Here is a 12078-nt window from a genome sequence, read left to right on the forward strand (position 1 = left end):
GGCAATCAAGATGAGCTACAAAACGCTCAAATGCAATCATCAGCTGGAGCGTTTCCAGTCAGTGTTTATCTTGAGAATATTAACACTAATCACTATATCTTTAAAAAAAGAATACCACTCTCTTTGTCAGTCCACTGCTGGATGAACGCCTTCGCATGCCGTCTCGTCATGGGGGTTGTTTGAACATCCATCACCACGCTGGTCAGTGGGGGTTGGTCAAGTGGTGGGTGGTGGGGGGGATTTGGGGGGGCGAGGGGGCTGAACCAGCTCAGATATCCCCCCCCCCCCCTCCTTCCCCACTGATGATGTTGCTGATGATAACCATGGCCAGGAATCGAGCTCAGGTCACTTGAGTTCAGAGCGCAGTGTGACGACCGAGGTGCCGTAGCTCCGATTAGCACGGTTGGCTACGTGCGGTGCGGAAGAAGTTGAACGTACATACTTGCCAACATTTAACTGAATTAGTGTTGTGGTACTCAAACAGGCCGTGTTATGATTGTTGTCATTTAAATTGCCATTTCAACGCACACAGGATGAGCCTGTGAGAAATGTAATTAGCAAGCTTATAAACCACAGAGATTAAACAAACCCCACATTGTTTACTTTTTTAAAATTAAGTTGCTGTTCACATTCTAGATTTGAAGCTTTCGTGACTGCAAGGATTCATACTCTTGGTACTTTCGGTAAAGTCACGTAGGTAAAAAATGAAATTGAAATTAATAAAAAATAAAATAAAAATCACGACGTTTCGGAGGCAACACAAGTCTCCGTCATCAGGTGGGACCGTCACAGCCAGAGTTGCTGCATCAAGTGAGGCAGGGATTCAAGATGCAAGCTCTTAAATACAAGTTAAGGGGGAGGAGAGGGGGGGGAGCTTATCAGAATGTGGTATCCAATGAATGGAACGTATCGGGAGGGGGGGGGCGGGGCTGTTCACAATACAATTGATACAATTAAGTGTAATAGCAGGGCCGTAGCGGCTTGAGGACCTCGATATCAGAGCGATGAGTGATACTGGTAGGAACCACTGGTTACACCAGCCCACAGGGGATTATTGTGTCCGTCCGTCGTGTGGGGAGGGGAGGGTGGGGAGGGGCTGGGTGGGGAGGGGCTGGGTGGGGAGGGGCTGGGTGGGGAGAATGGGGCTGGGTGTGGAGGGGCTGGTCACCCCGTGGTGCCCTTATACAACTCAACGTTTAACCTACTCACGCGGCTTGTGCCCGCCCCCACAGTCGGGCATATTTGCGGAATACACCACGCCGCCGTTGACCCTGGCCATTGACCGAGCAACCCAACGTTCCTACCAGCTCCCTCCGCAGGAATGTGTTATTAAACCGACTCCTGGAGCTACCCCTTCACTAACCTTCACTGACTATCATGGTGAAGTACGGTCCAACATACCCCCATGACTGACACAGTTACGCGGTGGGGGGGGGGGGTGTGCAGAGGACAGACCTTAATCCAGCATTGGGGTTGACAAAACACTGTAACATGTTTAATTGTTAATGAAACATTGAAGGGGAATCTGATCTGAGAATAGTGTAGCACAATGTACAAATTCATCACATTCAGGGGGGTTATCAGGAAAATATTCTTTGTAGTCGTACACGCATTTAGTATCCATATACTGCAGTGAACTTAGCGGCACGGCGCTTCGTCAATGCTCTGCTTGATGAAGACATCGTCAGGGTTGGTCCTGTACGCCCACTCCCCTGGTCAGCTCGCTGATTGTTGAAGGTGGAGAGGTAGACATGGGAGCATGGAAGTAGAGTACAACAATGGATTTTGATGCACTGCTCTCTGCTGCTCATGAGTATCCTCACACCCTACAACACCACTTGTGGATGGTAGTTGCCCATCCAAGCACTTTCCAGGCCTAAGCCCTTGCTTAACTTGGAATATCTGACCAGATTGGCCGCATTATCAGAAATTTTACCAAATTTTACCATTGGCCGAAGTGCTCTCTATATGGCTCGTTGTGCATGTATATACATATGTATAGGCCGCCATACTGATACAAGTTGTACTCTAGTCAGATTGGTTTTAGAAGTTCTACAGTTATGTTTGAATGCTATTGCAGAATAAATACATCAAAGGTGAGCCCAGCGTTACCATATCGAATTTTTTTTATTTACATTTGTGAGTATTGACAACCGTTTGGATTTCTCGTAAAGAAATGATTTCCTGTCGCCCATTTTTACACGCTTTTATTTAACTCACTCTGTCTGTTGTTGTTGTCGTATCCTCAAATATTGTAACTCAATTTTAACCCACTTCCCAATGTGGTATCGACTGCAAACTTGGTATACTTATGTCTTACTGATGACAATAATATATTCCATCATAAAAAAAAATATTTTTTACACGTTTTCTATTAACTCTGTTGTTGTTGTCGTATCCTCAAATCTTGTAACTCAATTTTAACACACTTCCCAATGTGGTATCGACTGCAAACTTGGTATACTTATGTCGTACTGATGACAATACTATATTCTATCATACAAAATCTTGTTTAACCATCTTTTTTACATGTAATGTTTCGCCTTGGGTCTAATTGTCCACGCTCAACTGACGTTGGCTGTAAATCACCACGGTCCCTTCCGTTGTGGCAAGCTTCGAGGCCACTTCCTGGAGTCGTGGAGTTTTGCCATTACTCGTACGGTACATTTCATTAAAGCGTGTTTAAAAAAAGTATTTGTAAATACAGTAAAACCTTGGATTGCGAGTAACTTGGTCTGCGAGTGTTTTGCAAGACGAGCAAATTTTTTAAATAAATATTAATTTGATAAACGAGGGTCTTGCAATACGAGTAGTGCGTGTATACGCTTTGTCTGCCGAGCGTCACGTGATCACAGCTGATATACGAGTGCTTTGGATTACAAACACGTTTCCGGAACGAATTATGCTCGCAATCCAAGGTTTTACTGTACTACTTATTAAGAATTCGTACGTACGCACACCGGAAACACGCTCGCTCTCGTGAAAGTGGACAATTACGAGAAAAGCGATTTAACGGCACGCACAATGAAACTCCGTGGCTGCTCTCTGTCCATCTTCTTGGCTCTTTCGGTAAAGTCACGTGACTTTTACCGAAAGAACCAAGAAAGTCACGTGACTTTACCGAAATAACCAAGAAGATGAATCCCTGCAGTCACGAAAGCGTTTAAATCGAATTAATGGTCTCTGTCCGTTGTTTTCCATTGCTCACGAGGGCTTTTTGACAGTCTCCTATTAACAATCACGAACAATTGACATTTGTAAGGCGCATTTCATCCAAGGATCCCAACCCTTCCTCAATTTTGCACTTATTATTATTTTTCGTCATATTCGTGTTTGTTTTTGTTTGCCACGTCATCTATCGGCAGAGGAAAGTCACGTGTCTGGCACGGAGGCGCGGGGCTCTTTGCGTGACCACACCTGGCAGATTTCTGGAGAGCCCCTCGGCACAGTCCCTCGTCCTCCCCCATCCTTCCTTAGCCCCCCCCCCTTTCTCATGCTAATCCAGAGGTCAGGAGGGGAGAGGGTTCCCACGTAAACTTGAATGTCCGCCTTGAAAAGCCCCTCCCATTGTCCGGCTTGCCCGGGGTGAGAGGGTGGGAGAGAGGTGTGGGTGGGGGGTGGGGGGTGGGGGGTGGGCAAGGCGGCATGGAGGGGAGGGGAGGGTACGACCTGTGGCTGAAGTTAGAGACCCCCCACTCACCCCATCCCGCCTCGGTTGGGCGTGGTGAGTTTAAAGCTGCCAGGCTCCGCTGCGTGTGGTGCGCAGGGAGGACGGACCGCGCCTCCCGCGTGTGTTATAGTCACCCGGCTGTCCCATATGCCGCGGTGGGGATGAAGTAGACGGGGGCACAGCTGATTGGCCGTTGCAACGGTGTTGGCTGCCCATATGCTTGGATGCATTTGTTCGGGTGGGGGGAGGTTCTTTTGTTATCGCGAAGCTGCTAATTCGAATTTGCGGTCCGCGTGTCTTTTTCTTTTTGGACTCTTTGTATTGTTTGTTTGCCCGGTCGTATAATTGTATTTCACACTTGATGATCATATGTACACCGTTGATAGTGTCATATAGTACGAGTGCTGGAGTTGTGCGCGAGTTTGCGCAATGTAGCGGGGGAGCGGTGGCGCATGGGTTAGCGCGCTACTCTACAAACCCAGCGACCCAAGTTCCATTCCCCCCTCGCGATCAAGACAGTGACGATTATCTGAACCGGTCCTGCACTTCCCTTAGGTTGACTCGGCCTCAATGAGTACCTGGTACGGTGTGTAAACATTGCTACTGGGGAGACAAAGGTGGTCTAGCGTGGTGCTGGGTACCCATCCCCTCGTGTACTGTACCGGCCTTTGTAGGTGCTCGCTAACAGCATTTTCCCCAATAGTCTGTTTAAGGCCATAGAGGTGGCTCAGTCTTTTGTTATGCAGTCTATTCTTAGTCCTTAAGCCTCACCTTACCATATTAATAAAAAGTGTGCCGTACTTGGCACTTCCCCTCTTCAACCATTATATATACGGAGTGGTAGCTCTTGTAATTTCTCATTTACTTGATACAGCTGTCGTGGCTGTGACGGTTCCACCTGAAGACGGAAGATTGTGTTGCCTCCGAAACGTCGTGATTTTTATTTTATTTTACTTTTATAATTTAAATGTTTTACCTACGTGACTTTAACGGAAAAAACCTAAGAATATTTGTATACAGTGTGTAAGTAATTGGCTTTTTCATTGGTTAATTCTGCTTAACAATACACTGTGATGTTAATGCACTCATCCTCATCCTGACAGGCACTCCCGTATGCCCTGTATATATTTTGTCCACATTGGTTACATTTGTCAAAAATATAAATCTCGAATGCACCAATGGCCGTTGATGAAAATGCCATCACGACGACGCGCTGTTATTTATTTATTTATTCCTACAAGATGCGGGGGGGCCAATGGCATTACAATTCAGGGAAGTCATAAAACAAAGTTGGGAGGGCCTTTTCCAGAGTGTGTGTGTGTGCGCGCGCAATGGCCTAGCTTTTTTTTGGTTGCCTCGACTCCGATCGCAATCCTCGAAAAAAAAACGCAGCGTCTTATTTGCATGGCTTTCTTATACTTCCATTACCGAGACAGGGCGAGTTAAAAAAAAAGACACGAGACGCTGATTGCTTTGTGGCTGTGGGCCTGAAGGCTATCTGCTGCATAATAAAACAGTAAATTCAAGGTGAGGAGCAAAAGCGGTAGGGGTGTGGAGATGGATGTGATCTCTGGCGATATTGACCGTGCTGCGCATGCTGTTTTGGTTGCCCGTGTAATTGGATCTGAGCGCGAGCTGTCTTGATGTTTATGCAAAAATTGTGTGTGTGATATTACAAAAAAAAATTGCGATAAATAACGAATATTATTGTATCACGTGGCACGCTTTTGGTAAGGTCATTAAAAAAAAAAATTTACTTTTTCGTAATGCACATTTTTGCTTTCAAACCCACAATTTATAATTAAAAAAAAAACATTTTAAGTTTAAAACGTTTTCGGGCGGAATAAATTGTAACAGTTAAGTAAACGAAGCAATACAGTGGAATAATGTATTAATATTTGTTTTCACAAAAGGAGCGCATTAATCAAAATATTGTGAGGCAAAATGCTGCGTGTACGTGCTTCATATATTAAGGCCTGGAATTGTACATTGAAGCAAAGTGCTTTTAAAAGGGCTAGAGTAAACGTGCCAGTCTGTATTATCACAGCTGCGCTTAGTTTTCCTAAAACCCATGCTGCAGTGCCACTGAAGCCACCGCATTCAAAATCTCGCCTCTTCCAGACGTTATTGACTTTATTTTTGTTCTCCCCGCCGACTCCACCCCCCCCCCCCCCCCCCCCCCCCACTTTCCTGTCGCTCGCTTAGCGCTGCCTGGTCACGTTCAGGGTCAGGGAATTAATACGCGCAGAAATGCAAAGCTTTTCTATTACTGGGCATCGATCGCCACTGCAGTGTCATTCATTGAGGATGGAGGCGTGATGGATGGGATGAGCGAAGAACGACCTGCGCATTCCCGCTCGCCACGCGATAGCGCGATCGATCGCAAATTCTGCGGCGACGCGCCTCGTGAATAATGTATTGCCAAGCGGCTGCCAAAACGTTCGATAGCCACTGTCGATTGCTGTCTTGGCCCCCCCCCCTCCCTCGCCCGCCTGCCCACCACCCTCCAACCCCCAACGAAGCAGCTCCTAGCGCGCTACCCTGTTCGACAACCCGGGTTGCTTTCGGGTGGGGGCGGGTTTCCCCTCTCGTTCGGATGACCATCCCGCTCAAACTTGTCGATAACGGAGAGCGACGCTTACTTGCAGTTACCTCGGTGAACCCACACAGCGATGAGCAATGTCTCATGCTCTCAGGGCCATGGAGTGGAATTTTGTTGCCGCTGCGATTTGATGAGGCAAGGTGTTGTTGGCATGGTTTATTTGCATAGTAAAACCGATTTTTTTTTTGGTGGTTGATCGGTTTTTTTGGGTTCTGCATCACTCTCCTTACTACCGTGGTTTACCGAATTAGTTGTACTCGTTATAGTGTGTCTCTTTGTAAGTTTCCTAGTAGAATTGCAGTTATGGTGGCCAACTTGCGTAGGTGTCGTGTGAATACCTATTGAAAGAATTGCAATTATACGTATGTAAAACACACGGAATAGTAATGATAGTTATTGTTGAATTTGTAAGGCGCATTTCATAATCAGAATATTTATTCATACTGGAGGAATCCGATGAGCTGTGAAGCTCGGTTTTTTAACAGATGCCCAGTAACCGATGTCAAATAGATCCCAATGCGCCATAGAAATAAAGCAGGAAATACAACAGAACCAGGGTAAACGGCACAAACTATTGGGTACATTTCGATTTAAAGCTTTCGTGACTGCAGGGAATCATCTTCTTGGTTCTTTCGGTAAAGTCACGTAGAAGGGAAATAATAAAACATAATAAAATAAAAATTCTCACGACGTTTCGGGTACAGTTCAGTTCAAAAAGGTGAGTTTTCAAAGAGCAATTTAAATAAGTCGAGTCACTCCAATTTCCTGATTTTACCCAACGCGAAATGTTTCCGCGCTCTTGTGAGCTTCGCTGGCAAAAGCGCGATCACCCCAGGAACAGAGGTCGCAAACGGGTTTTGATTCCGTACTCGTACCCGGCCGCACCAGGGTCGAAAACGGGTACCCGTACCCTACCCGATACCCGGCTACCCGGCCGGGTTTCGGGTAGGGTACTGGTACGGGTACCCGTTTGCGACCTCTTGGATGAATCCATGTTGCAGGCGCGGGTGGGTTAATTCTAGGAACTTGAATTGTGAGAATAGACAAGACGTTGGGAAATGAGTGACAAACGGTGACTCACCAGTGACTCATGGCCTACCCGTACCCGGCCGCACAAGGGTCGCAAACGGGTACCCGTACCCGGCCGGGTACGGGTAGCCGGGTATCGGGTAGGGTACGGGTATGGGGTAGGGTACGGGTATCGGGCACCCGGTTGTGACCTCTCCCAAGAACAGAGCGTTGACCTCGCAAGTCCTTAGAAGAAGGCCCTCCGAGAATCTCGGGGACCTCGTTGGAGAGTAAACACGGACTCGGTTTAACGCGTTGGCTGTTGCGACTAATGTTATATTTACACAAACAGACCTCCATTATGGAAGACATGGAATCAGTTCCTGCAGATATTGTGGAACAAAGTCCATTAAGGGCCTTGTAGGTCAGCAGCAGGATCTTAGGGTTGGCTTCCACAAATTGTTTCCTGTTTAAAGTATAAACGTGGTTTATTTTTTAAGTGTAATCAAATTCGATGCATGATCTGCGCATTTATTTGCTTGGGAATTGTCATTTGTGAACCTCATTGGGATGTTATGGTATTTTGCATCTTTTGCAAGATGTTAATATAGATAAGAATCACTCTCTTATATATATACACAACAGAAGAGTGAAGCGTGAGGTATTCATGGTTTAATGATTACAGTTGGGATTTTTTTTACATTAATGTCTGGCCTTGGTGTTTAATGTTAACACATCTTCTCAATATGAGCAGTGTGGCTCCCTCTTCCCAGCCTGTGACTCAGGCAGGTGCTGCACACCGAGGAATAACAACTGTTTGATTTGTATTTGATTTTTCTTGGTTCTTTCGGTAAAGTCACATAGAAGGGAAGTAATAAAATAATAAAAATAAAACACAATAACATAATTCGCGTCTGAATGACGCTGTCTCCCCGACAGACCTGGTCTTCACCTGAGGACGGCTGCTTGCGTTGTGGCCGAAACGTCGTGAGAATTATTTTATTATGTTTTATTTTAATTATTTTATTACTTCCCTTCTACGTGACTTTCCCGAAAGAACCAAGAAGATGAATCCCTGCAGTCATGAAAGCTTTAAATCGAAAAAAATTGTATTTGATTATTATTTCTTTTTTTTGTGGTGGTGCTTGGAGACGCTAGATTACGGAAGGGTGTGTGTGTGTGCATCGCTTACATCGTTACAGAAACTCAGTGCTGCCACCCTCGTATACTGTAGATTGATGTGCCCGATATTTCTCTGTCTGGATGTATATACTTATTAGTATCGAGTGATGGTACTGTATTCCTCCATGCCCCTGTGTGTGTGTGGGACATTTCTATGAATGAATACATTGTTTGTCATTTTAACCCAATATATTATTCGTTCATGTTACAACTTTTTTAAGGAGTTTTATTTTGCTCGAAAATGTTCAATATGCACCAAATATATATTCTGACTGCTCTCATTGAGTAAGACAGGATGTCACTATGAATGTTAATGTCTGTACATACCATAGTAGTAGTAGCTATTAAAATATACAACTGAATTGTAACCATATAATAAGTTTCAACGAATAGCTGGAGGGGTTTTACATGAATGTATTAATAATAAGGACATTATTAAACTTAACTATTTTAAAGTGAAAACAAATATTTCCAACGAAAAATTCAGGTAACATGTAGATTTTGTACAGATATTCAATACCGTTAAAACTGTACGTTGCTTAAAGGGTCATTTATTGAAATACTAAATAAATACAGTGATGCAATTTGCTTTGTTCAATAGAGCCATTGTATTAAAATGAAGCCCGTTCGTCACATTATGATCACTACTAATATCAGCGGTTATGTTGTTCTTTCACCACTCCACATATGCATTCATATTAAATTGTAAAAACAAAACATGCAACGATAAATTGATTAACAGAACATATTCATGATTTGAATTAAAAACATCACCATTAATAGTTAAAACAGATATGATAAAATCGACCATTTAATAAGTCAATGAGAATCTCAACGTACTTTGTTTACACGCCGGTATTAACAGTGAATTGTATCGTAAATTACAGCCAGAAAAGCAAGTACAGGGGTTAAAATGTAAAGCAAACATTTCAACACGATCCTCATTAGCTGCATAAACACACCAGAAGTGATATTAATTTTAAAAGTCGCCCTGTGAAACAAAGTCAATCGGAATGCATAGACGACGTTGGTACGGTCCTCCCATCGCCTCCACCCGTCCAAGTAGTCTGGTCTTCGCGACAGACGATGCTTCAGCTCCGAGCTAGGAACCTGGGGCAGGCACGCAGGGGATCTTGCAGCGCACCCCCGTAAGCCAGCGTCCCTTTCTCCACGTGCCGCGCGGTGAACTTAGCCCAAAAGGAGCAGACAGCAGACCGATCGAAAATTGGACGGCACCCCGGGCAATCGGCCAAACCCGACCGGCTAGCCGGAGCAGACAGGCAAGGTAGGCACACAAGCAAGCGGGCAGGCAGGTGACTTTGCTCATCTGCCAAGGCTGCAAGTCATCTGGCCGGCCAGCCCAAGGGGCATCCAGCAAAGCGGGGCAGGCAGGGCGGGCAGGCAGTGCTTCTGCCTCGCAGGCTCACGCGGCAAGAAATGCACTGCGTAAGGCAATACGACACAGCCAACATCTCGCCCATCCGCCCCACCCTCCCTACCCTAAGCATTCTCCTCCACCACTCTTAACACTCTGATGGTTCACACCCAACCGAATGACAGGAGGTTGTAGGCTGACTTTAGCACTTTTAGTGTTTACACGGACGGATGCCACGGTGGTCATCCATCTGCTTATGCACATTTTCAAACGAAAGGCTATGTTTAATGCGGTCGTTATTATTGTGTTAACTCTAAGGTTGACAATTTTTTACACTCGTAAAATTACACGATAAAAATTTTACGGCAGTATTTAAGGAGATACGCGAAGTAAAGAGTGTGTTTTATTTAAATATTTAAAATGCGAAAATTACCTGCATCGTTACTCGAAGTCTCGAAGCCCTTTTTGCGATAATTTTTTTTGTCAACGAAATGCCTTTTCAACAACTTGATGAAATCACTCCTCTAAAAACAGCTTACGCGAACCGTCAATTCGTCATCGCGTCGTCCCAAATGTCGTACGTGTATAAAAACCTCGTAACTATTTCGATGCGGCCGTTTCTTCGGCGTAGACCCGTTGTCGTTCTCAAGCGACGCTTCGGCGCGTTACTTTCGGCAACCTCCCCCCGCGTCGGCGCAAAGGGGGTGGGCGACAGAGCCCGCTTTCGGTCGCTTCGGACTTTTGAGCCGCACGCCTGACTCGGTCCGCAGGAGCCGGAGCAAGTTAACGCCGGGCGAAGTGTTGGCGCGCACTGTACGGCAGCGAGCCAAGGACCGGTGCGGAATGGCCGATCGTGCGGCCGCCACCGCCGCGTCCCGTCCCGTCCCGCATGCGTGGCTGGAACGTGACCCGACATGTTTATTATCTGAGCCGATCCCGACCAACAAGCCCCCACCCCCAAAACAACGCCCTCTATCTAACTCACACCCCCCCACTACCCCTTCCGCGCCCCCCCCCCGCGACCGCCAACCATGCACAACCTGCGCCCACATGAGCCTACCCTTCTTCCGCCTCCCACCTCACTGGCCTGCCATCCCCCCCCCCCGGCCCCCCTCCCCTCTCTCCCGCACACCCCCATACTCCACCTTCTGTCCCCCAGTCACTCTAAACTGCTGTTTGCAAAAGCTTACAGGTCCAGGGATGCTGGAAAGTCATAGCAGAGTTTCCGAGGGAGGTGGGGGAGACAGTGGGAGCACGAGGCCCATTGCGCCTGTCCACCACCACTTAGGCGCGGCGTAGGTGTGGCGTGCGTGAGTGTACGGCTTGGTGAAGCTTGCTGTAGAGCACTCGTGTGTATGTGTAGTGCAGGTGTTCTGCATTTGCCGGGCCGGGCAGTTTAGCGCAAGCGGCGCCCGGTAAGTTGCTTTTCTTCGCGAATTCGGCCCGCCGAATGTTTTTTCCGGGGGGCGCGCGCGTCCGGTTTACCCGTCTGCGGAGCAGCTGTCGCGAATCGGGCTAAGTTTTATTTATAAGGAAAAGAAGGTGAGAGCATTTCACATTTGGCGCCCCAGTTCTCATCCTCCCATCCCATTCACGCCTTCTCCGCGCGCGCGCCCATTGCACGCCAGCCGGCCGCTGTGGCCTCTGAATGGAGTGTCTGCAGCTTAGTCCCCGTTTTCAGTGAAAGCCTGTCACAGGCAGGGTCAATGCCATGGCTACGCTTTTGTTCCGCATGTCACTCACGGCTTTCGCTCACCACGCAACCACTTAAATCGAGCCTGGGAAAATACTTAGCTTTCCATGCAGAGCGGCGATAAATAGCATGATAATGCATTCCGCCATGTACAAAAGAGGAGCGCTGCATCTATTTCGCTCGTAGTTTGGTTTCCCATCTTCGTAAAGTGGCGTAAAAAGATCGCATCGGAGCGTAATGTGATTATGTTGTTTTAAGTATTTTTTTTTGTCGCGCGCCGAAGTTTTTTTTTGCGCGAACATTTAGCGGGTTCGGAAGTTGCTCGCGGTTAAAACTTCCGACGGAACTTTGAAAAGTTACCGTTCCTTTTCGCAAGTTTCGGGAAAGTTATTCGTATTTATACGCGCGCGCTAATCGCGGGATGCGCAACGACCGAGGATTGAAAGATAATCCGACAGCTGGGAAAATTTGCAGTAACAACTGAAACGATGCGTGAATGGATTAAATTTCTCCGTTAGCTTTACGCGGTCCTTTTTGGTTTGCTGTAA

At 46.7% G+C, this 12078-nt stretch overlaps 2 long non-coding RNA genes across 3 annotated transcripts in view; one reads left to right on the top strand and one right to left on the bottom strand.

The window, feature by feature from the left end:
• The window catches only part of LOC133342058 (uncharacterized), a 198617-nt gene that overhangs the window by 22095 nt on the left and 164444 nt on the right, over nucleotides 1-12078 (top strand). The window lies entirely within an intron of this gene.
• Nucleotides 8989-10752, bottom strand: LOC133341963 (uncharacterized). Its single transcript, XR_009755079.1, has 2 exons — nucleotides 10271-10752; nucleotides 8989-9572 (listed from the first exon to the last, which is right to left on the bottom strand). It is a non-coding gene; the product is annotated as an uncharacterized LOC133341963 (long non-coding RNA).

The sequence above is a fragment of the Lethenteron reissneri genome, chromosome 13, assembly GCF_015708825.2.
Source record: "Lethenteron reissneri isolate LAM-NWPU_2019-01 chromosome 13, ASM1570882v1, whole genome shotgun sequence".
NCBI classification, from domain to species: domain Eukaryota; kingdom Metazoa; phylum Chordata; class Hyperoartia; order Petromyzontiformes; family Petromyzontidae; genus Lethenteron; species Lethenteron reissneri.